This window comes from Saccopteryx bilineata, chromosome 1 (assembly GCF_036850765.1).
Source record: "Saccopteryx bilineata isolate mSacBil1 chromosome 1, mSacBil1_pri_phased_curated, whole genome shotgun sequence".
NCBI lineage: Eukaryota > Metazoa > Chordata > Mammalia > Chiroptera > Emballonuridae > Saccopteryx > Saccopteryx bilineata.
In genome coordinates, this window is record NC_089490.1 from 239,862,569 (window position 1) to 239,885,285 (window position 22,717).

At 48.5% G+C, this 22,717-nt stretch overlaps 1 long non-coding RNA gene across 1 annotated transcript in view; it reads right to left on the bottom strand.

The window, feature by feature from the left end:
- The window catches only part of LOC136310306 (uncharacterized), a 102,134-nt gene extending 83,966 nt beyond the window's left edge, over positions 1-18,168 (bottom strand). Inside the window, exons 1-2 of the long non-coding RNA XR_010726543.1 lie at positions 18,031-18,168; positions 10,105-10,162 (exon numbers count right to left, since the gene is read on the bottom strand). This is a non-coding gene — a long non-coding RNA (uncharacterized lncRNA). The remainder of the gene's footprint in view (positions 1-10,104; positions 10,163-18,030) is intronic.
- Between the last annotated feature and the right edge of the window lie 4,549 nt (positions 18,169-22,717).

A 22,717-nucleotide genomic window follows, 5' to 3' on the forward strand; every position in this document is an offset into this window, starting at 1 on the left:
GTGAGGGTTTACTGATGCATCCCGGGAGCTGCCCATAACAGAGGCTGTGGAACCACTTCACCATTTCAAATCACCAGAACACATAATTATTATTAAGTCAGTTGAGCAAACTGAGCCGGAGCTTTATTTTTTTTTAATTAAATTATACAACCTTTTCCTGAGATAGGAAATTTGGCTGTGAATTAAAAAAGAGATGCTAAGTGGAAAAAGAACAACTTGATAAACCATGAGAACTTCTACTCAGAGAAGATGAAATAAAAAAAATTAAAATAAAAAAACCTAACTTATCATTTCAAAGTCTAACATTTAGCTCCAGTTTAGACTCTCCACGATCAGAACGTTGTAAATAATGCATTGATAAGTTCATTAATCCTTTTTAAAATTCCAAGCTAATAAAAAAAATGGTGCATTTTTAAACAGCTGCTCTGGTAGCGGGAGGAATTGGATGAGATGACCTTATAAAGTTGTTTTTCGGGGCTTCTGCCTCAGGGAGAGGCAAGTGGCCTTGTGGGTGTACACACCGGTTCACAGAGGGCCTGAAACCCAATTTCAGTTACTTCTATTGTGTGTGCTATACAAAAACCGAAAATGTCCAACTCAACGTCTCTGCTAAGGAATCCATCCTTAAACCACATTTCAGAACGAACAGCATGAACGTAGAGGTCACTTGTTTCTGCAGAATACGAACATGACCTGCCTCTGTTGCATAATCATTGTTTTTAATGATTAAAATATATTTTAAAAATCTCATCACAGCTACAAGAAAATGTGTGATGGTAAGTGAACAGAAAGTCGTCTTGAAGACGGCATGCTCCCCAAGTCACCGGGTCTCATGCAGGCTCAAAAGGAGTAGAATATTTCTTGAACTCTGTCTTTCAGACCTCTGAGTGAAGGATTTTTTTTTTAAGCGTTTAATGGATCCTATTAATATTCATCACTTCATCTGCATAAGCACACCAAGAGCTTGACTCAATTCCTCGATTTTCCATGTAAATATGTTACTTTTTTTTTTTTTTAATATTTGCCACTTTGGAAACAAACACGGTAATGACTTGGATCCTGAAACAAAAAAGAAATTAAAGGAAAACATAAAGGGTCCACTTGGCTCCAGGGCCGGCCGTGGTTGGAGGCTTACGCCCGGACAGGGAACACGGCTGCCTGGCTTTCTCAGAAGTGAAGGCGCTAATTCTGCTGATGAAGATGTTGTTCCCCCCTGTGCCCCGTTTATTATGCACAGGCTGCGGAGGGTGAGTGCTGGCCCACGGGCTGGGCCATCTAATGATCTCCCCCACCTGCTCATCTGGTACAATTTTAATTAACACTCCAAGGAGGTTTGTCAAGAGTAATCAAAAATATTGTCGCTTATAAAGCCGGGGCGAGAAATCAATAATTTCCATCAGAAAAGGTACGGTCTGGCATAACTGAACCATTTAATTGCTTCATTCCAATAAACAAAAACTGCACATTTTAATGATTCGGTCCGGGGGATCAATGCCTCAGCCTCAAGTGCACCACCCAGCAACACGTGGTGGGACAGTCGGAGCAGTGCCTGGGCCCAGAGCAGCATCCCGGTCTTTCTTATTTCACCCCCAAGAGGCGGGAGGTTGCCACGCTGACAGCGCGCCCACCAGTGATTTATAGCAAGTGAGTGACCTCTAGGGCCGTAAGCTGAGAACGGGTGACTGGATCTCAGTGGGGAGCTCCTGGCACTTGACAAAGTGCCCCAAGCAGAATGAATTCACTTCCCTTTTCCTCAGTCACCAACAGGCTCACCCTGACCACCCCCCCCCCACTTCCCTCCTCTAACAAGATCTCCTGTCGCCACCTGAAAAATTTACTGCCACTGTGGCTCCATCTCCAGGAGTGCCTGTGAGCCCTCCTGCCACCTTCAGTGAACTGAGTCCGCAGGAGATGTAACTTAAACACCAGTCCGGTTTGAAAAACGAAAGGCGTGTGGTTTCCTCCAGGGCAGGCTGCGTTCAAAGGCATCTCTTTCCAGAATGTGTTTCCTTGAACTGTACATTTAATTCAAAGCAACATAGGGAGCCCCGAAAATGTTTGTATTCCCAGGGCGGGGGCAAGACCATGAAGCTCTCGTCAAAATGACAGAAACCTACAAACTATCTGTGTGTCACTCGCTAGTGGTCGTTCAAAGACCAGAGTGGCATGCATTTAGGTCATTTCGAATATGACTTGGAAACAGAAATTCTTACCTGTTGAAAAATACCGCCTGTGATATGCATACACAGACCACCCTCATGGTGCAGTAAATATACACATTTGCAAAAGGAAACAAAGACATCACCTTAAGCACACCCACCCTTCTCGGATGGGCCTGGGCGTCTGTCTCTGTAGCAGTATTTTAGAACACGCTGTCAACACATACAGGATTTCCAGCAAAGACCGCACAGCAGCTCCAATATGAAGTATCAGCATCTGACAACATCCACTAGTAACACTAGATCCAGAAATCAGAAACCCGCCCTGATGTCATGCGCACACGCTTTTAATAATAACCAGCTTAAAATAAGGAAGCAGTCGGGTCGGAACCCACGCTGGCAAATCCCAGGGTCAACCACGAGGCCGCAGAAAGCGGGATGCTTCATTCCAGCTCACGAGAGACTTGTGCACAATTTCCACTCCCTCTATTTTTTCTTTCTTCTTTTTTTTTTTTTTTACTCCCTCTTTAATTTTCTATTCTTCTACCCTCCCTACTTCCTGCTTCACAGCTCCTGGCTATTGGCTTTTACAATCTGTCCCCCGAGAGCGAGGAGTTATTGCCCCTGTCGATGGGAAGAGAAAGGGATGTTATTCCCTTGTCACCTCTCAGCTCCAGCAGATTCTGAGCACTGATGTATCGCCTGGCTCAGAGAAAGGCTCCAAGACACCAGCCGTGGGTGCTCAGGCCTGTCAGTGGCACCGTCCTGCCCCACTGGTATTACTTAACTGGAATCAGAGTGACACTCAGTGTCCACCTGAGTCAATGCAAAAAACTCCAGGAGCAAACATGGCCCAGTCCCTGGGCGACCGTGCCATGGACACCACACGCATCCAGCCCCACAGCAGACAGAGAAATCTGCGCACCTCGGAGACTTTGGTGCTAAGGCAACAGCAGAAGTTAATGGCAAGAGCCTTCAGCATCTCGTGCCAAGTTTGTTTCTCAAGGCACCAAGGCGAAAAAAAGGACATTGTGGCAATGCATGGGAACGCTGAGGGAAGCTAATTTCAAACATCTGGGGATTTCGGGCCACGAGGTCACACCGTTCTCCAATCGCTTCCTTCTTCTTGGTGCTGTGGTTTTGGCATGGCATCAGCACTGGTCAGAGACAGGAGATCCCTGCTTCTTCATTCATAATTTTCAGACCCACATATCTCTCTCTCTCTCTCTCTCTCTCTCTCTATATATATATATATATATATATATATATATATATATATCCTCCCTTCTCTCTTATAGTCAAAATATAAACGACTGCTTCCATTCAGTATCTTAAAAATTATTTTTAAAATCTTACCCTCAAAACACACTATTTGACATGGCTGGAAAATAAACATCCATTCCTCGAATTCAGTCATGAGCTCCCCATCCTAGGATATGTCTAGTCGGGCTCCAGGCCATAGGACTTCCCTTCCAAAGGGACACATGGAAGCTTTCATGCCCTTTCGCCTTTGGTTTGCACCTCCCTCTGCCCTTCTTTCAACCTGTCCTTAACCTCCCGTAGGTGATCAATGTGGCTCGGTGAGAGTTATTGCGGGTAGACCCTGCCCCAATCTGCCCCACGAGGCCCTCGTCCAGACAAGCTCCGTGTCACAGTCACGTGTCTGGGACTCGGTGGACCCCAACATCCTTTAATCACTTCTGAGCCTGCACACTCGGCCTGTCTCTCATACACACCCACAGGTCCCACATCCTCATCCATCATCCTCAGATTTGTTCCGATGTTGGCCAGGTAACATTCCCATGGGGCGAGCGAGGAGTGGGGTCTAGGGTATTACCCCGTCAGGACACACACATACACACACACATCAAGACTTCTGCAAAAAAGATGTCTGGTTATCCCCACCGCGCTAAAATAAAAGCTACAAACAGCCACACGTTCATTTCACGCCAGCTGAAGCCAAGTTGTCAACAGAAGTGCAACCTAATTTCTGGTGTCCAGAGCTTCCCGGACCCTGGGATTTGTGGATACGGGATTGTGAACCCTTTAGGACGTAGGTACGGTACCAAAGACATGCAAACCTAAGAGGTAGGTAGAGAAAAGGGGGTGAGACCAAAACAGAAAAGGAAATGCGGACGTTTTCCTTTGGTGTGTCCACCGTGCATCACAGCAGAAGCTGCTGGACTCCAGCGGGTGCCCCGCTCTCCAGCAAGGCTGCGAGGGCTGGGCACCGGAAACTCCCCCCAGCAGAATGAGCCGGCTCTGAGATGCAGGCCACTGAACCAGCGTCTGGCGCCCCTCAGAAAATGCAGACCTCACAGTGTCTGCAGTTCAGGGTGCCCCCAGGGGCGGCGGCCAGTGTGGCCCTGAGAGAAAACAGTTTCTTTGCCAAACTGATCCATGTGTTAACCATGAGGGACCGCCTTCACACGGTGGAGACTTTTTCTGCTTGCTGAAACTCCCCCCAAGCGACTGGGATTAACACCCGTGTTGTTTCCCCAGGACTGCCCTGGGTGTACCATTGCTGGGAGCAGCATTTTAAGTCGAGCCAATAATCATTTCCCGTGGTGACCTCCATGACCTGCAAGGGGCCAGGTGAACTGAGGAGCAAAACGGGCAGAGGCACACGGATAAAGGGAATGTTTTTTGTTTTGTTTTGTTGCCTGAAATCCTCAGAGAAGGAATTTAAAAACTGTAACGTGAAGCACTTTCTGCAAAGAGCAACCATTCATCATAAGTGGCTCTTCCCTCAACCCTGAGGGCCGGGTCCCCACTCAGTCTCACTGACCCGTTCCCCTGATGGGAAGGACGGACGGGAAAGAGGCCAAATGAAGGATGGGGGATGTCAGGCCACCTCTCGCCTCCTCCTAAGGGTTATAATTGCCTTTCCTTGAAATCTCCCTTTGGCTTGTACTTATGTTGCCTCTGCTTAGACCAGAAGGACAGTGACTTTTCCCATCCCTGACTGACATGCCCAGGGACAGTACTGGGGACTCACACAGAGAGGAGACTCTGCCCCCAGCCCTCCCCCACCATCCCCCTTCCCTCCAATGCTGCATGGCCCAGTGAGAGACATTTCACAAGCCCACAGCAGCTGTGCCATGTTCTTGCTCATGGCCAGACCCTCATAGAAAGCTGTTCTAACTCCGGGCTCAGTACTGCCTGCTCGGAGGAGTCCGTCTGCCTATCACATATGCCAACATAAGGCCAGCGAGTATAAAAATGTCCCGGCTCCCTCTTCCATTTAAACAGGGAAAGGACTCTGACAGCCAGAATTTTGAGATTCCTCTGGGGGCCTGATCCATCTCAGGCCTGTGCACAACAACCACCCTGCATACCAAGTCTGTCCCCAGCAGCAACAAAGAGGGGCATTTAATTCCTCCCACAAAATGCGACATGAATGGCTTAGTTTATTCCACTGTTGTCTCCTGTTCATGTCATAGAGTCAGCCCCCCAAAATTCCTCATGGTGCGAAGACAACAACATCTGATTCAACCTGGACGGCCGGGAGGGGTCCCAGAGTGTCAGACGAACCCCAGCCACCATGACCAAGAGGTGTGGGAATAAATAAGGCACCTCATCCGTGCCAGGTCCCTGAGGGCTAGAGCAGCGTCCCCCACAAATCAGCTTGTGGGGTGGCCCCCCACGGACGGGCTTCCTCACAGAGTTGGTTCCATTCTCACGGGTCTGTGCTGAAGAATGCTCAGTTTCTTTAACGATATTGTCAACATAAATATTCAACGCAGACGTCTATGCCACCTGTAGGGCTGCCAGCTATGATGACCAGCTCTGAGTGTCATGGGAAATGCGCCAGCCCCTGTGGGGCATGTCCCTCCCTCCCTCCTAGCATTACAGGGCTGACGTGCCCCAACCCACCTAACCCTAACCCTGGGTCCCCACCACGCGAGCGCTCTGGGGTCCCATGAAGTCAAGGCACAGTGTGAAACATAAGTCCTCAAGTTCAACGCTGCTGACTTTGGCTCCATCTCCCACCACCACCAGCATTATTTTTATGATTTTTCTTCTTCTGAGTGAACACCTGGATGTGGCCTTACATGGCTCAATGTCACAGTGGTATCCTCACAGGTGATAACAACAGAAATGAGAATACCGGGGACAGGGGACATGCAATAACTCCATGTGCCCTCGGGTGTCAAGACAATAGGTCAGTGATGACTTATCTGAAAAATGGATGGCCTGCAAGTCCGGCGGGGGCTGGGGTGGGGACAGTGCTCCATAAATGTAGCTTCTCTCTGCAGAGCTTGGGAAAGGGATGAATGTCAGCGCATCTGAGGTCGCATTTCCTGCTAAGAACCTGGGAAGCAGAGACGCCAGGCAGAGACTAAAAGCAAAGTGGTTACCAGCCAGGGGTTTCTGAGCATGGATGTGTACGCTGAACAGGTCGAGCGTGACTTTGGAAAGCAATTCTGCGTAATGAAGAAACACCTTCCTTTCCGCTCCTTGCTATGATTACTGCGCTTTCTACCCATTTATTTTGCTAAAACAACCACTCAGGCAAAACCCACTCTAAGAGATGGCACGGCCACCTCCCCCAAAATTCCACTTTTGAAAATTCAATGCACTATTCAGGGGTAACAAGAACAGGTGGACTTTGGCAGGATTCCACATTTGACACTGAAACCAATCATTTTATAAACAAGGGCTATATTTCACCATGAGATTTATAAAGAACCCTCCCCCTAATTTTTTTTTCATTGTTCCTGGAGTAGCCAAGAAAGCTATCTGTATGGATAGCATCTCCTCCAATATAGTTGAAGTAATGGATTCGTTAAGGTCAAGATTTGATTACTAATAGGTACTAAATGGCCAGCATGTACCTGTCCCTGTACCAGGATCTGACCCCTGCCTCCCAGCCCCATAAGACACTAACAGGTGTAACCAACACACAGGTGCTAATGGGATGTGACAGCCCCGTCAGACAGGAAGGCAAGAAGGACTTCATCTGTTGTAGACGGATCTCTGCTGAGGGGTTTTTTGGTCTCGGGCAAACAGCAGCCACACCTGAACTGAGCCTCTCAAGTCCAATGACATCACAGACTCTGAGTGATAGCCAACTCAGACCTCCAGAACACGGGGCCCACCTACCACCTGTGGTGCAAAGACAAGGCCATTACCCCGTCTGGCAGGCCGGCTGCAACTCCCCTGGAGAGAAAGATTTCTGCTACATGTGGCCTTTCACAGGAGTTTATTTCCAAAAGAGAAACATGAGGGCATCTCTGAAGAAACAGGCGGGGGGAGGGGGCTCCAAAAAGCCCTCACCGCCCTCCAGCTGAATGAGCCAGCGAGTGAGCAGGCAGGTGGGGGGGCAGGGGAGTTGCACAATCAATCCTGTGATTAGGCAGGGGAGGCCTCCCCGTCTGCATTGATTCCAAAATGCAAATCCGAACACAGCTAATCTTCACATCAACATAACAGGAGTCACATCGATCTCTCTCCCTCATGATCATACCAGAAATGAAAGAAAGCGGGCGGTGAGGAAGTCACACACTATTCGAAAAGGTAGACTGTGATCAGTCAAAACGTCTACAGCAACCACGAAAACACACACACACACACAGACTGAAGCATAGGTAAAAGTCAACAGGGGAGACTAAATGCCACACAGAAAACTATCCCATTTCCCCAGAAGAAGGGAAGAGAGGAAAGAGACAGGACGAAACAACGGTTGAGATCAAAGCCAAGTGAAGATGGCAGGCGTGAACCCGGCCCGAGTAAAAGCTACAGGGAACAAACGTGGCGGCGGAGAATGTGGAAGAACAGTCCATGTCCCAACGACACTGAAGCAACATTAACATCTTTTTTGTCTGCGAGGGATCTTTGTCAATAGATGGAATGTGGATCTGTCTCCGTGCCCCGTCAGTTACCTGGCAATTGGCCCCACACGGAAGGAAAACTGAGTAATTCAATGGATATGTCTCCACGATGGCCCTTCGGGAAAGGGGCGTGGTGGCTCATCCCCATGCGGAATTGCCTGCCATTCATGGAGATGCTTTTATTTGACTGATGGCTGCTGCCTTTTATCAGGGCGCTAGGTACCAACCGATGGGCTCTGGACGTCACAAAGACATACCTAATGTTTGCATACATTTGCTCCCCACACTAAGCACACTCATGAATCTGAGACACTGACTTTATGCCTCAAAAAAAAAAAAAAAAAAAAAAGATTAAACGAGTCACACACAGCCATACAAACATCTCCATCAACTGGATGTTACTAAGGATGTTGATGTCAGCACATCCACAGCCACCAATATTTAAAGATCAGAGTTTCTGGGTCTCATGAACACAGACATACAGCCACACCGTTCTAGCAATGCAGGCTGAATTCCCATGACGGAGAGTCCCCAGCCCCGTACAAGGAGGAGTCTGAGAATTTCTGCTTCAATAAGAAGAGAGTTTACTTACAAAGACAATGAGTTAGGATGGACACACCGCTTCCCCCAGCCAGCTTCCTTCCCCACCGCTGCGGACACAAGTCACTACATTGGTGTCATGGAGGGACAGGGACAGGAGATGTCAAAAATCGTGCCGTTTGACGTCCTCGAACAACTAATGCTTTCACAGAGGGGGCCTTTGGTAACCAAGGTTTGAGCCACCAACTAAATTAACCCTCCAGTGTAAGAGTTCCTTTACTAATCAACTAGAGATAGCGAAGTGGATTGTTTTCAAGGTTGGGACACTTAATGACACATGTGCCGTACCAAGCCCTTGGCTGGTAGCATAACTTTGCAAAGGAACAGGATTTTAGAGTTATAATTTCAGCATCAGGGCACCCTTCCCTTGTCACTACAGCCCCCTTGGCTAGAACTCTGCCCCAAATACCAGCCTCCTCTTACCAGCATTCCTACAATAATCTCATAATAACAGATGGCGTCCAGACCGGCTTCGGACACCAAATTCTTCACACTGGCCCATAGTGACAGGGTAGATCAGGACACTCAGCACTGCACTCAAAGTCTTCCCATGGCCTCTAAGTCCCAGGGATGTGACAGTCCCCTGACCACACTTCATCTCCCACCCGCCCCAGTCCTGCCACACAGCAAGCTATTGCCCAATTTGACCGTCAAAAAAAGAAGGACAAGGGAAAGATTTCAAGTGTCTAAACGTTTCTGTTGTATGCCCAACAGGCAGACTCCATGGCCCCTGCCCAGGCAAACGTTAATAAGAGCAAAAGCCGTGATCAGGCTGTTTGCCTGTCCCCGCAGTTGGAGGCTAAAACAAATTATTGTTATTGCCAGGTGATAAGCCCTTAAAAAGTCCCTCAATGGAAATACGGACGGCTCATTAACGATAATGAGAGCCACCGTAGAGGATGCGTTTCAGTGGAGTGCTGGCCACTGTGGTAATAAGGTCCTTCATCAGCCAGAGAGTCCACACCACAGTGGTCGGCACCAGGCAGGGAGGTTCCTATCTCGGGACCAACCGCTCTGTGGTCATGCGTGACTTTTCCTGGTTCCCAGACCAGACTCTGCAAGACCCAGCTTGTTTGCACTGACTTGTCCCTGGAGACAGCGATGTTCAACCTCTTTCATCTCGTGGCACACATTAAACTAGTGACTCAAGTTCTGTGGCATGCCAAATTATTTAGATATATATTGCTGACTTGACAAAGATAACAGTATAACTTTGCATCATTTACACCAGATGGTCTTGTCACTTTTTTTTCCTTTGACCATCTAAGGGAAAAGAGGTCAGTGCCCCTGACTCAATAGTCAGATAGTGAACATTTTAAAAATTCTTGCAGCACACTGCTTGAATGTCACTGTCTGGAGGGGGTATAGCCCACTCAGACACTGCTGACAAAGAGGGGAAGTCACCTGTGCCATCAGCAGTGAGACATATCAGCCACCGTGGTCACAAGCAAGTGTTTGCTCCCAGCTTACATTGATTCCTACAGACTGTCCACTGAAATGAACTGACTTACCCACGGGGGCAGGGTCCGGGTCTCGGGTCAGCGCAGCCAGCTGTAAAAGTGTACTTGCCTGGGAAAAGAAGGAAGAAAGAACAAAGTCAGAGTCGTCCCAGGAAAAAATAATAATAAATGTCTCAGAGCCGGAAAAGTTACATGGCATTCTCTCAGACCATCAGCACATATTAATTATCCAAGTTCAAAGCCACTCTTTAAGGGAATTCATGAATAGCTAATATTCTCCTCAGAGTGATTGCCCCGAAGGTTGGCAAGAGCCTGTCACCGATGGCTAAAGGGTCCCTTCCCACAAGGTCCTGCCAGGTAGCTCGACTGAGTCCCTGGAGTGTGGGTCTGGGAAGTCCCATATGTGGAACAAGAAAGACACTCAGAAGGTCTTACTCACACCCTTCCTGATTTTTTTGTTACTGTATCTCTGGGGATTGGCTGACCACAGTCACCCTTGGATTTGATCATGGTCAACCTTGAGTTACGCTTTATTGTTAGTTAGTCCAGGGCATACTTTGCTAGACGTAGCTTTTATTTATTTTTTTTTTAATTTTTTTTATTTATTCATTTTAGAGAGGAGAGGGAGAGACAGAGAGAAAGAAGGGGGGGAGGAGCTGGAAGCATCAACTCCCATATGTGCCTTGACCGGGCAAGCCCAGGGTTTCGAACCGGCGACCTCAGCATTTCCAGGTCAACGCTTTATCCACTGAGCCACCACAGGTCAGGCCACTTTTTTTTTTTTTTTTTTCAGAGACAGAGAGAGTCAGAGAGAGGGACAGATAGGGACAGACAGGAATGGAGAGAGATGAGAAGCATCAATCATCAGTTTTTTGTTGCAACACCTTAGTTGTTCATTGATTGCTTTCTCATATGTGCCTTAACCATGGGCCTTCAGCTGACTGAGTAACCTCTTGCTCAAGCCAGCGACCTTGGGTCCAAGCTGGTGAGCTATGCTCCAACCATATGAGCCCACACTCAAGCTGGCGACCTCAGGGTCTCAAACCTGGGTCCTCCGCATCCCAGTCCGATGCTCTATGCACTGTGCCACCGCCTGATCAGGCTAGACATAGCTTTTATACTGGCTCTTCCCATAAGCTACCCACTAGGGGTCCGCTCTTACTTGACTTTGTAACCATGGGTGCAGAGTGGAGTTCATCAGACTCCTCGATTTCGGGATGCCTGATTACTTTTCACTGCTCAATACACATGCCCTGGCAAATATTTTAAATTCCCTTTTTTATTTCCCTCCTCAATCCTGTCCTCCCATCCCCACCCCACCCCAACCCATGGGCACAAGCCCCACGTACTCACTGTCTATGTAGTGTGTTTGAACATCAGGACAGTCCTGTCTCGTGTTCATATTTTTCTTGCTGCTCTTAACCCTCTTGCCTATGATTATTTCTGCTGTTTATGTTTCAATCTTGTGCTTGCTTGTTTGCATTTTAAGTGACACCCAAGTAGAATTTTTGTGTCCTCATTGATTTGGAAATGATATATTACAGTATTTTTTTTCATCTTTGATTGTTTTTGGTGGTTTTTTTTTATTTCCCTGCACCCCCAGCAGGTAACCTGTCTCCCCACACATCTGCAGGGTCCCTGATCCCTTAAACAGTGACAATGTATTATAGATGGGGGTGGGGTAGGCTCAAAGATGTTCATTAACTTGCTCTAAGTCACAAGTCAGGAGTAGAACGGGACACTGGGTCCAGGTCTTCTTTACTCTGAAAGTCCTGGGTGACCTGTCTTTCCCCATGTTCAGCATCCCTGCACCTGAGGACTCTGAAAAAGGGCTTCCAAGACGCCTCCACAGCCAGAAGGTGGCTGGACTTTTTATGGAGGGCCACTAGGGGGCGACAGAGAAAGGAGGAGGTACGGCACCTGGATGGGAGGTGGGGAGATGGAGGCCCCCTGGCCCGCCCTTGGGCTCTAAACAAGGAGCTAGCTGCTCCCTTCTGCATGACGTTCCTTGTGGGTGCCCATGGGGACAAAGGTTTATTCCTCCACCCCAGGGTCTCAGTGACTGTTGCTTGATTAGAGGACCCAGAGGCTGGACTAGGTGTCAAGGAGAGAATGGTTTTGATGATGGAGCCACGAAACCTCCACCAGAGACATGATGAAACCCAGAGCAGCCCCGCCTCCTTGGACCGAGGACATGTGCGTCCCCACCCGGACACCACGCCACGTCCCAACTCTGTCTGGTGAAGACATCACCCCCTTTTCCATAGTCATGAAAGATAATGCATTCATTAGCATCTAGTACCTTTAATTTTTTTATAACAATGAGCTAAGCACACTCAAGCAACGGCCAAGATCAAGACTCAGGATTCAAGTACTTACATAGTTTTAAGTCGCCCAATGAAAACCTGAGACGTTGATTGTTCATGTTCATAATCAGAGACCTTGACGATGTACCTGTAAGGCCAGTGGCCAAGGCCAGGCAGGTCCACACTGGATTCGGGCAGACGGTAGAGAAACTGCAGAGCCAGAAAGCGCAAGGCCATTCCTGTTTAATAGAGTCTCCCAATGGCGACAAGCACACAGGCAGGGAAACTGCTTCTCAGGCAAACAAATAGCAAAACGGCCCCTCACAGTGGTGGGCAGGCCATCCGCCATCCGCCATCCGCCATCCGTCATCCCCCTGAGGGCAAGCTCCGTGGCCTTACACAGACCATACACATGCGGTGCTGCCACGTGCTCACGCACTAATCAGGCAAAGTGCTTGCAGCCAGTAAACCAACAAGCAAGCCTAACACAGCTGCTTTCCCCACAATCTTGAATCTCAGTTCCTTCCAATCCCAACATGAGTCATCCACCATCTGACTGGTCCCATTGCCCTATTGCCCAAGTGACAATTTTTACAATGCAATGATGACAGCGAGTCATTGTCACCAGGACTGAGTCCCCCATGTCAAACACAGTATCTGGTACCTGTAGGGCACTCCGTGTTTGGGTGACTAAAAAAGAAGTCTCGGATGAGGGTTAATGCCGTTCTCCCTGACACCACTCAGCAGCAATTGGTTTTTGCTGGACAATGTTAACAGGCGTTCTTAGTTAGAACTTCCCCAAGTGTGGTGCTGGGCACCCAGCAAGTATTGAATAACCGTCAGGTGGGCTGATGACCACAGAGACATGAGAATGTAATAAGCAAAACATCCTGTGTATTTCCACGAACTCGCTCCTTTAAATACAGAGGTTGAGCTCTCTGTAGTTTTCATCTAGACAGGTGTCTAAGAGGGACCCCTCCTCACCATCGTGGCCACCGATTCTAAAATCCCAGGACAGGAAAGCAATCCTAGGGCCAGCTCAAAAGGCCAATGATCGGGAAGTGACATCGAAGACAAATGCTATATGTCAGTGAGGTGTCTTTTCTCCTCAGGCCTGAGGATTTAAAAAAATTAAAAAATTAGCTGCAAATGTAACGAAAGAAAAATAGATTTGGTGTCTCTTTTAAATTCTAAACAGTAGAGAACATAAAATAATTGACACCAGTGAATGGGGTTTTCTCACAGGCCAACTCCAACAATGTCCTATGGTTTGTCCCACAACAGGTGTCCTCCAGGTAAACATTCCCCGGGCACAGGGTGTCACCATTTCATATCAGAGAGTCCCCAGCTGACCCTCGCGTTCCTCACTGATTCCTCGGAATGTGCGATGGGTTTTCCCACGACGTGGAGCTCTAAGGCTCGGCCTTGGGAAATCACGCCAACTGGACTGCGCTATGTTGTGAGACGCCGTGCATTAAGGGGCTTTATGGGCTGTGATGTGCGGAACACAGCAGATTAACTGGGCTTTAGAACCTGGACACATCTTCCAATGCAGTTTCCGTGAGAAAACGGGTTCCAGGGAAACCCAGAAGCAAGGACAGGGGCACACCTCCCTTCACTTCCCCTACCCCCCACCCGCCCTGGTTAGGAGGGAGACCCAGACCCCACCTGGCAGTGAAGTCCAGGTGGTGGAGGGGTTAGAACCACCTGGTAGAAGAGAGGGCAGAACGCACGGGGCAGCAGTGACCATCATGCGCCCCTTTCCTGAGCTGGTGCCATTTTCCTTATCCCTTTCGGTGGTTCAACCCTGTTCCTCTATAAACTGCATGGTTTTCTTTAACATGTGTGGGAATCCACAGAATGCAGAAGGCTATGGTGAGATGAGGGGAGAGAATTTTCTTTCTCTCTATTGGTTGTCCTTTTCTCCAAACACTCTCTTGAGGAATGATTCACCACCCAAAATGACATTGCAAATAACAGGCGGGCCACACAACTGGTCCCCGCCCGTGGGGCTCACAGGGGTCTCACAGGGGGCTCTGCGAACGCATGCACAGGGTATCCCTGGCCGCTGGGTGACATCTCCGGCTGGTTGCTGGAACCCCACTGTCCCCTGTGGGCGGCCCAGGGCAGCAGCAGCACTACTGCCTGCGTCTTCCAGGCCAAGGGAACCACGCAAAACACCGCAGGGTAAATAAGTTCACAGTAGATGAACCGCCCCGCCCCAGGGGCCCTAGGCCCCAGGCCCCAGCTCCATCCAACCCCCCACCCCCCAAGAGAGACCCTGCAGTCTCAGCACCTGCAAGCCAGCCGTGGGGCAGGCCGGCTCCCCTGGGGGTGAGCTCTTGCCAATGCAGGCACAGCTTGAGCACGTGCTTATCCAGCCCCCTAGTCGTGAAAAATCAAGTCCATACCCAAAAGTCCACTAGCTACATAGTCTGGCCCGCATTGCCTGTTTTACCTGGACTTTAATTCACACAATCAGAGAATTGCCATCCCAAGAGCAGGACTCTTGGAAAGGTCACGCTGTCTCCTCTAGAAACCCGTCCCCAACAAACCCAGCCCCCAGGCTGCAGACCCTCTTGCAGGGTCAGCAGTTTGAGTCCAAGGTCACTCTGCCCATCGTCCAGGGAGGGGGAAATGACACCTTCAGTTTCGTGTGCACTGGTGCCCACATCCTCATATTTTCCACACACTTCGTGCTTGTGCCTTTTTATCGATGATTTTATTATGGACGCAAATTAATAAGCCCCAAACCAGAGACTGGCTGGAGTCAGTCCCCCAGACTTATCCAGCTGGGTCAAGTGACTCTTTCGTCCCAACACCCAGCCGAGCACAGGCTGCAGCTGGAAGGTGGATCCAGCCATGCCCCCAACATCTGAGAGGATGAGGCACACCAATTAACATGTCCCGGGTTTCTCTCACACACTCTCATTCTTCTGTGAAAGTGTTCTTTTCAACCTTGCTTCCAGAAGTACCATTTCTCACTGTGTAAGTGCCTCACGGGAACTGGCCACTTGACAATAACCTAATGTGTTCATTCAAGAATATAAGCTCGGCCCTGGCCTGTTGGCTCAGCAGTAGAGCGTCAGCCTGGCGTGTGGAAGTCCTGGGTTTGATTCCCAGCCAGGGCACACAGGAGAGGAGCCCACCTGCTGCTTCTCCACCCCTCCCCCTCACTTTCCTCTCTGTCTCTCTCTTCTCCTCCCGCAGCCAAGGCTCCATTGGAGCAGAGTTGGCCAGGTGCTGTGGATGGCTCCATGGCCTCTGTCTCAGGAGGTTCTAGAATGGCTCTAGTTGCAACTGAGCAACACCCCAGTTGGGCAGGGCATCGCCGCCTGGTAGGCATGCCGGTGGATCCCAGTCAGCCACATGCGGGAGTCTGTCTGCCTTCCTGCTTCTAAATTCCAAGGGGGAAAAAAAATAAAAAAAAAAGAAGATAAGTTCTTTTTGTGATAGCTCCAGTTCTTAAATTATACAGAAAAGGCCCGGACTTGCCAGGCCTATTTTGGAAAAGAAACCCCTTTTCCCAGACATGAATCTTAACGAGATCTTTATTTAAATTGTGCTTAAGACAATTTATTTCGAATGCTTCTGTAGACTTGCAGCGATGTGTGATCCCAAACGCACTATTTAAAGCCTGTGGTGAAATGCATTTTTTTCTGAGATGTTCGTTCACTACCTTAGACCTACCTGCCTGTTGCCGTTTTGGCCTGAGTGTTTTGTTGTTGTTGTTGTTGTTGTTGTTGTTGTTGGTTTGGTTTGGGAAGGGGTTTGCAAATGAAGATTTATGGTTAAGAGGTATCATTAAAAGGGTTTCAACCTTCAAAATAAACCCCTTCAAAACCTTTGCCCTGATAGGTTCACTTTTTCTGTGATCAAGTCTTTTCAAACAAGAATAAATCCATAAATGTGTGCTTCCCAAGGCAAGGTGCTTAGCACACCTGTCGTGTGAGACCCTCCCTGGGGAACAGAGGTGGCCAGTGCATCTGGGACACCCTGCATGGTCTCGGCTTCTGACGTTTGCAAGTTGCATGAAGGCTGGGGGTTGAGAAACCTGTGACCCTGGTGGCACCCAGCGCCGAGCAGATTTGCACGTGGAACCTTTTTCCAAATGAGACATATACACAGGCAGCGAGACATTCATTTTCTGGGATTTCTCGTTGGGAATCCATGACTTAAACATCCAGTGTATGTAATGATTACAGGTCAAATAAGACTCAGATAAGTCAAGAAGCAGTGGGAGCAACTTTTTTTAGAGAGAATGAAAAGGAAGCTGACCCTAACTGCTGGTGGTGAATTTCATAAAGCCATGGTGTTGAAAAAAAAATGCTTTTAAGTCTCTAGATGACTACACACCATGTCAGTACCACGGAAACTACACTGAATGAGAAAGTTCCAGAAATAGCCCTTTTCTCCCAGGGGAACTATAACTCAACGTGTGGTAGAGTCCACTTGGTTGAGTCAGCCTCTCCACCACCCCATACACCTGGACCATTTAAAAATAGTCCCCAAACAGAGCCTCCCCACAGTGCTCTGGGAAGTGAGTTCAGCGCTCAGAACAAAGGACCACCCTTCCAAACCTGTTGTACCACCAGAGCCCCACGGTGGTTCCCCAAAAGAGAGCCTGACACCCCAGCAGGCTCTGTGCTACCCAACCTGCACGAATGTCAAGCCTTTTATGTACCTTCTTTCCCAGGTGGCTGAGCTAACAGAAAAATAAAATAAAATAAAAATCACACAGACGTCACCCTTGAGAACAAGACACCCAGACTGGCAGCCTGAAGGCCACTCACACTGTGGTCTGTCTGGACTGATCACAATTCAGCAAAAAGGAGCTCAGGTGTGTCGAGCACCTGGGCAAGGAGGAAGTAGGGAGCAGCCAAAGAGAAGACTCTGAGTTTAACCCTTCTCCCTCCGATGCCCCCAGAATCTGAGAAAGACGCATTAACAAATGGCCCTTGGACACCCTGGCCATCCATGGCTCCCCGCATGGTGCTTTCCTCTCCTCACAGTCACACAGTAAGGGCACAAAAGCAGCTTGAACATCACTAAGAAATTATCTATCAGATTTGTCTTCTATTCCTCACCACACTTAACAGATGGCTAGGCAAAAAAAACAACAACAACAACAACAAAAAAAAAGTAGCTGCTCCTCAGAACTAATCAATTGATTAATTGATCAACTAATGGCCTCTCCAAAGTTACTTATTATCAGAGAGAAGCTGGACTTAGACTGTGAACACTTTGTTCCTTATTGACCCTGGAGATTACAATCTATTTTGCGGGGGGGGGGGGGCTCCCAGTTTAAACTGGGCTGGAAAAAGGGAAAAAAATGAACCAAACGAGGCTGGCAAATATTTCTCAAGTTCTATCCCACCCACCAAACTTGCGATATGCCTGGTGACATTTGTCCTATGCCACCGGGTCCGGTCTGTCCGTCTGTCCTCTCCTTTCACACAGAGTAGCCTGAAACACTGCGTACTTGCTGTTGGTCACCTACAAACAACAAGCTCTACAGGAACTGCTCAGAGGCACAGAAACGACAGGCAAAATCTATTTCATCTACACCCGCCAAAAGGATAGCCTTCTCAGGTCCGACGCCTCGCGTGTTTACGATAGAAGCACAGGCTGCTTTTCATCACGAGGGATTACGAGCATCACATCTACAAACCAGCAAACCGATGAGTCCATCCTGAGCGATTTCATTGGAATTGGCCGTCGGGAGCGCCAGAATCTGCCCGGTAAGATGCTTATGAGTGGCGTTGGTAGATATGCTTATGGTAGAAAAAGGGCCCCAGCGTGCCTCTGGGGAAGAGCGTGTCAGCAAAGAGCCAGGCTTCTCACGCTTTCCCAGAAAATGAAAGTGATACTGTATTGTCACAATAAAACCTCTCGGAACCTACGGGTGGGGGAAGGCTTCCCCTTTTCTGTTCTTTTCAAACCCCCCCCCCCCCATGGAGTGGAAAAATCGACAGAAACCTTTGGGTTTTGGTTCAAGGAAACAGAAGCACGTTTCTGCTCATACTCAGCCTCGTCTTAACACAGTTTCTATGGGCTTTAAGCAAAGACACTATGTACTCAAATAAAGTGTGTTCCATTTTATATGAGGGAAGTGTTTTGGATTCGGCCAGTGACCGTGCTCTATGCTTTGGGGGTATAGTGCTCAACTCCCTAACAAAACAAACAACAAAAAAGTGCATTTAGCAAATGCTGTCTTGCAATTTGGGGAAATCTTCTGGACCAGAATTGCTCATTCCATTTTGCCATCCTCCTCCAGGGATCCTGTAGGACTGTTTGATGGGACACCTATCCACAAATCTATCCTTAAATCCTTACATTTTACCCAGGAAAAGTTCTCTGGGGTCAGGAAAATGGAGCAGCTGCAAGCAGGGGTCTAGGCTGCCACCTGTTGGCTATCCAGGGAATAACATCACAGCAGAGGCAAGGAGAACTCCAACCATGTGGTCTTCAGTCCCATGAGGGCCCCAAAAATGCTTCTCCCACATGGGGAGGGGAGCGCCCTGGCCCTTCAGAGAATATAATGAAAGCCCCAGACCCCTCCCTGAAAAAAAAAACAAAACGCAGGTACAGAAGCTCTGCTAGACAACCCCAGGCCACCTGAAGCCCAGCCACATAGCCTTCCTAACACCACATTCAGTAGAGCAACCTGTATATTTTGGGTGCAATGACAAAATTTCTGGCAAACGGAAGAAAAGCGGGCATTCTGGGCGAGAGATTAAAATGCAAGACTCCGAAGAAAAATTTGGGGATCAAATGATTTTTAGTTCAAAATTGGTAGTTATTGAAAGAAAGAAGAAAAAACAAACCAACAAATAAAACTCCCTAAACTCTTCCCTATGGCTGAGAAAGGTTGAATTTCCTTTTTAAGTTAATCTACATGGAGGGCCCTCTGAGAACTCTGGGTGATGTTTCCAATAGAAATATTACGATTTTTCACACACACACACACACACAACTGCTGTTGACGTCTGAGTTTAGATGGCCGGCCAGCCTGGCGCCTGTGGTCTGTGCGTTTATAGAAATGTCTCCTGTGTGTCTATGAACATTTTTGCAGCCCGGTTGCCTCCATGTCATTCTGAACATACCCCAGGGCTGTCCCAATCTGGAGGGCTTCCAACCTGGGCCTGGAGGCTGGTCCTGTCCTTCAAGTATCTGAGAAGCTGCTGGAACTAACTCAGCCTCGCCTCCTCCCAAATGGCATGATTGGCAGACACCTAAAGAGGTATCAATCAGTCCAGTCACTCCACACACAGGTCCTGGTACTTCTCCGTGTGTCTGCGTGTCAGCCCAGGAATGCCTGGAACTGTGCATTCTTCCTCCCTGAAATCCCCCTTGTGTCTGCTGTGGACATGGGGAGAAAGCTGTTGTCATTACATCTCTCGTGACAACCTGACCACTCAGTCCACCCATAGGTACAAGAGGGTCTCTCCCCTCCTGCCTTTTATCCTCACTGAGTTTGATTTTCTGTTGCTTTAATAACCCTCATAATGGGTAGGTAGTCCATCAATATGCAGTATTTTACCTTGAAAGATAAATCCTCATTGTCTAACGGGGGGAATGGCTCCCCAGCAGAGAGCAATCAGACAGACTTCTGACAGACAGACCGGGAACCCTGACAGCCACCATGAAGCCCCGCATGGCTTCACGAGCTTGCACGTTTTATTGATGTAATAAAACATGGCTTGCACAGTCATCTACAGGATGTAATTACCAATGCATATTATTGATATGATCAGCGTAATGCTTGAGTTTCCTTTTCCATTAATAGAAACGGCATTTTCCACATGGGATTATACAAAGAATTAATGATGGCTGATACAAGTCTGTCGACATTTTAGAAGCAATTAACACCCCGAGGAGAGTGGCCCTCTCTTTAGTCATGGATTCCGTTCTGAAAGATCATCTTAAATGTGCTTGTTCATAAATGTGAAATGTTGCTATACAAGGTATAAAAGGAACACGTGCATAGAAAATGCCGTCTTATTAGAGAACAGTGGATGTTGAACACGGTGTTAGCTCTTGTAAAACTGCATCCCAATATAATTTACATGTTGGCGATATTCTTTGCATCACTGAAAATGTTGATAGCAAGGACTCCAAACTTAACTTGCCCCGAACGAAACCACTATGGTTGTATTGCAGGGTCCCATCATGGGAAATGGTTCCACCATCATCCAGCCCCTAAACACCAATGTCCCCAGGGGAGCCCCACCTCCCTTGTCTGTCCAATCCATAGCCACGCCCTGTTGGTTTGCTCCCTGAACATCCTTGAATCTGTGCACATCTGCCCATATCCACTTCCACATCTGGTTTGAGCTATATTGTACCTGACCGGGGGCCCTGCAATGTTCCCATACTCTCATGTAAACCAAATCACCAGAGCACTGAAAATTTGGGGTCCTTGGTTTACGGAAGGTGAGAAGCTTCTGGACACTTCCATTGACAAGAACGGACCTTGTTGGGTTCACAGAATCTGAAGGGGAGATGAGGGTTGACATCTTTATTTCAGCATGAGAAGGGAAGAGGAGTCCGCCGGTTTGTGTCAGCAGGTGCCGTGTGTCAGCCACTGTGCGAGGCATGTTTGAGTAGGTTACTTCACTTAATTCACACACAAAAAACTCAATGCGAAGACTGTTCGTCTCTGTTGCCGAAGGTACTGCGGCTCTCGAGTACAAGAACGAATACCGGAACCCCAGGCTGACATTCCAGGGGGTGCTGACTCACACTAGGAATGCCTCTGTGACAACTCAGCCCCTTCGCCCACTTCAATAGGCAGCTCTTCACCAGGCATGACTTGAAAGCCCCTTGCCGACCAAATGCTGTCATCACCATGAATTTCCCAGCAACACTGGCCTCCTCTCTTCTCTCCTAGGAGGCCAAACCTGATCATCTCTCCTCTAACTTGGGTGACCTGACACAGTCCCTTTTCTTTCCCCTCCTCCTCCTCTTTTGGGTGACTTACACCGCCAAGGACACGTCTCCCTGGGTGTGACTGTCCCCAGCCCTCTGCAGCAAGTACACGCTAACCCTTCCCAGGAGGGTCAGAGCCACACTGGGATCATGACCTTTGGTGGAAAAACCGGTAGTGCAACACACACGCAAATCTGGTCTGGGTTGTTGATAACTGTATAGTTGTTCGCATCCGGACCTCTGGCACCGATGGCAGCAAGGTAATGACCATGGTAATGCACTGTCCTGCTTAAAGATGCGATTCATCAAAGTCCAGCTGAACACCAATTCATGCACAAAGGAGGAGCTGAAAGTACAGGACCCCCTGGGACCCGGCGCACCTCTCAACCACTCAGAAACGTAGCTTTAGTCCGCATTTATCTCTTAAGCCCCTTTGTAACGATTTGACCATATCTCAGGAGAGATGGTTTGTAACCTTACAAATACTTCTTTTTTTCCAGAACTTTGAGCCAAGGCAATCTTTACTTTTCTGGCTGACATTGAAGATTTCTGACTAGGAGACATTTCATGCCTAAAAAAAAACCAAAAAACCCATTCTTGCGGCGACCATTTTCAACCCTGTGCTATCATGTGACTCACAGTGATGCGGGTGGGGTGAGGAGGAGTTCCTTTAGGTTTTCTTTTAAAAAAAAAGTCAGTTAAAGGCTCTATGACACGAGGCTGACCCTAAACTTGGGCAGCCTCAGACCTGGATAAAGATGGTGCAAGCCTGTGTGTTAAGGGCAAGACTGGGGGAAGAGGGATGTTTGTCCTGAGCGGAAAGGGAGCCCCGCCTGCCCCACCCTCTACATTCTCTCTCTGTGTGTGAACCATGACCACAAGCGTTGCATTTTTTCACAAGCCTCCAGTCCCCTGTCAGAGGCACAGGATGTTTGCAGATTCCTGGAGGGGTGGTCTGACTGTCAACGTCACTTGTACTCATGCTTTTGCCCGATTAATACATAACCACAGCGGCGAAGTCCTTACACCATCTGCATGGAAGGGTGTGGGGCTCCATGCTCCCATTCCCCTGGATCGAGAAAACAGCCAGCAGCCAGGCTCGCCACACACCGACCAACCTGTTCTTCCTCGCCAGACTCAAACCATCCCAAAGGGTGGACAGGAAATATAGCCAGCGCTGCCACCATTTACATTCTGTACATACCTGAAAATTATGGAGCTTATTAATGGCTCGCTTCCTGGCCTCTCCGATACGCTTTTATTGCAGGAGGTTCCTGAACCCTACCAGTGTCAAACCATCTGACGCCACCCAAGTCACCTTGGTAGCACTTCCTACAAAGAGAGCATCGTATTTATGTCCCCCCACCACCACCACAGAGAGAAGGATTGTTTTAAAGTTGTACAGCCTAGATGTGATCAAGAAAGAA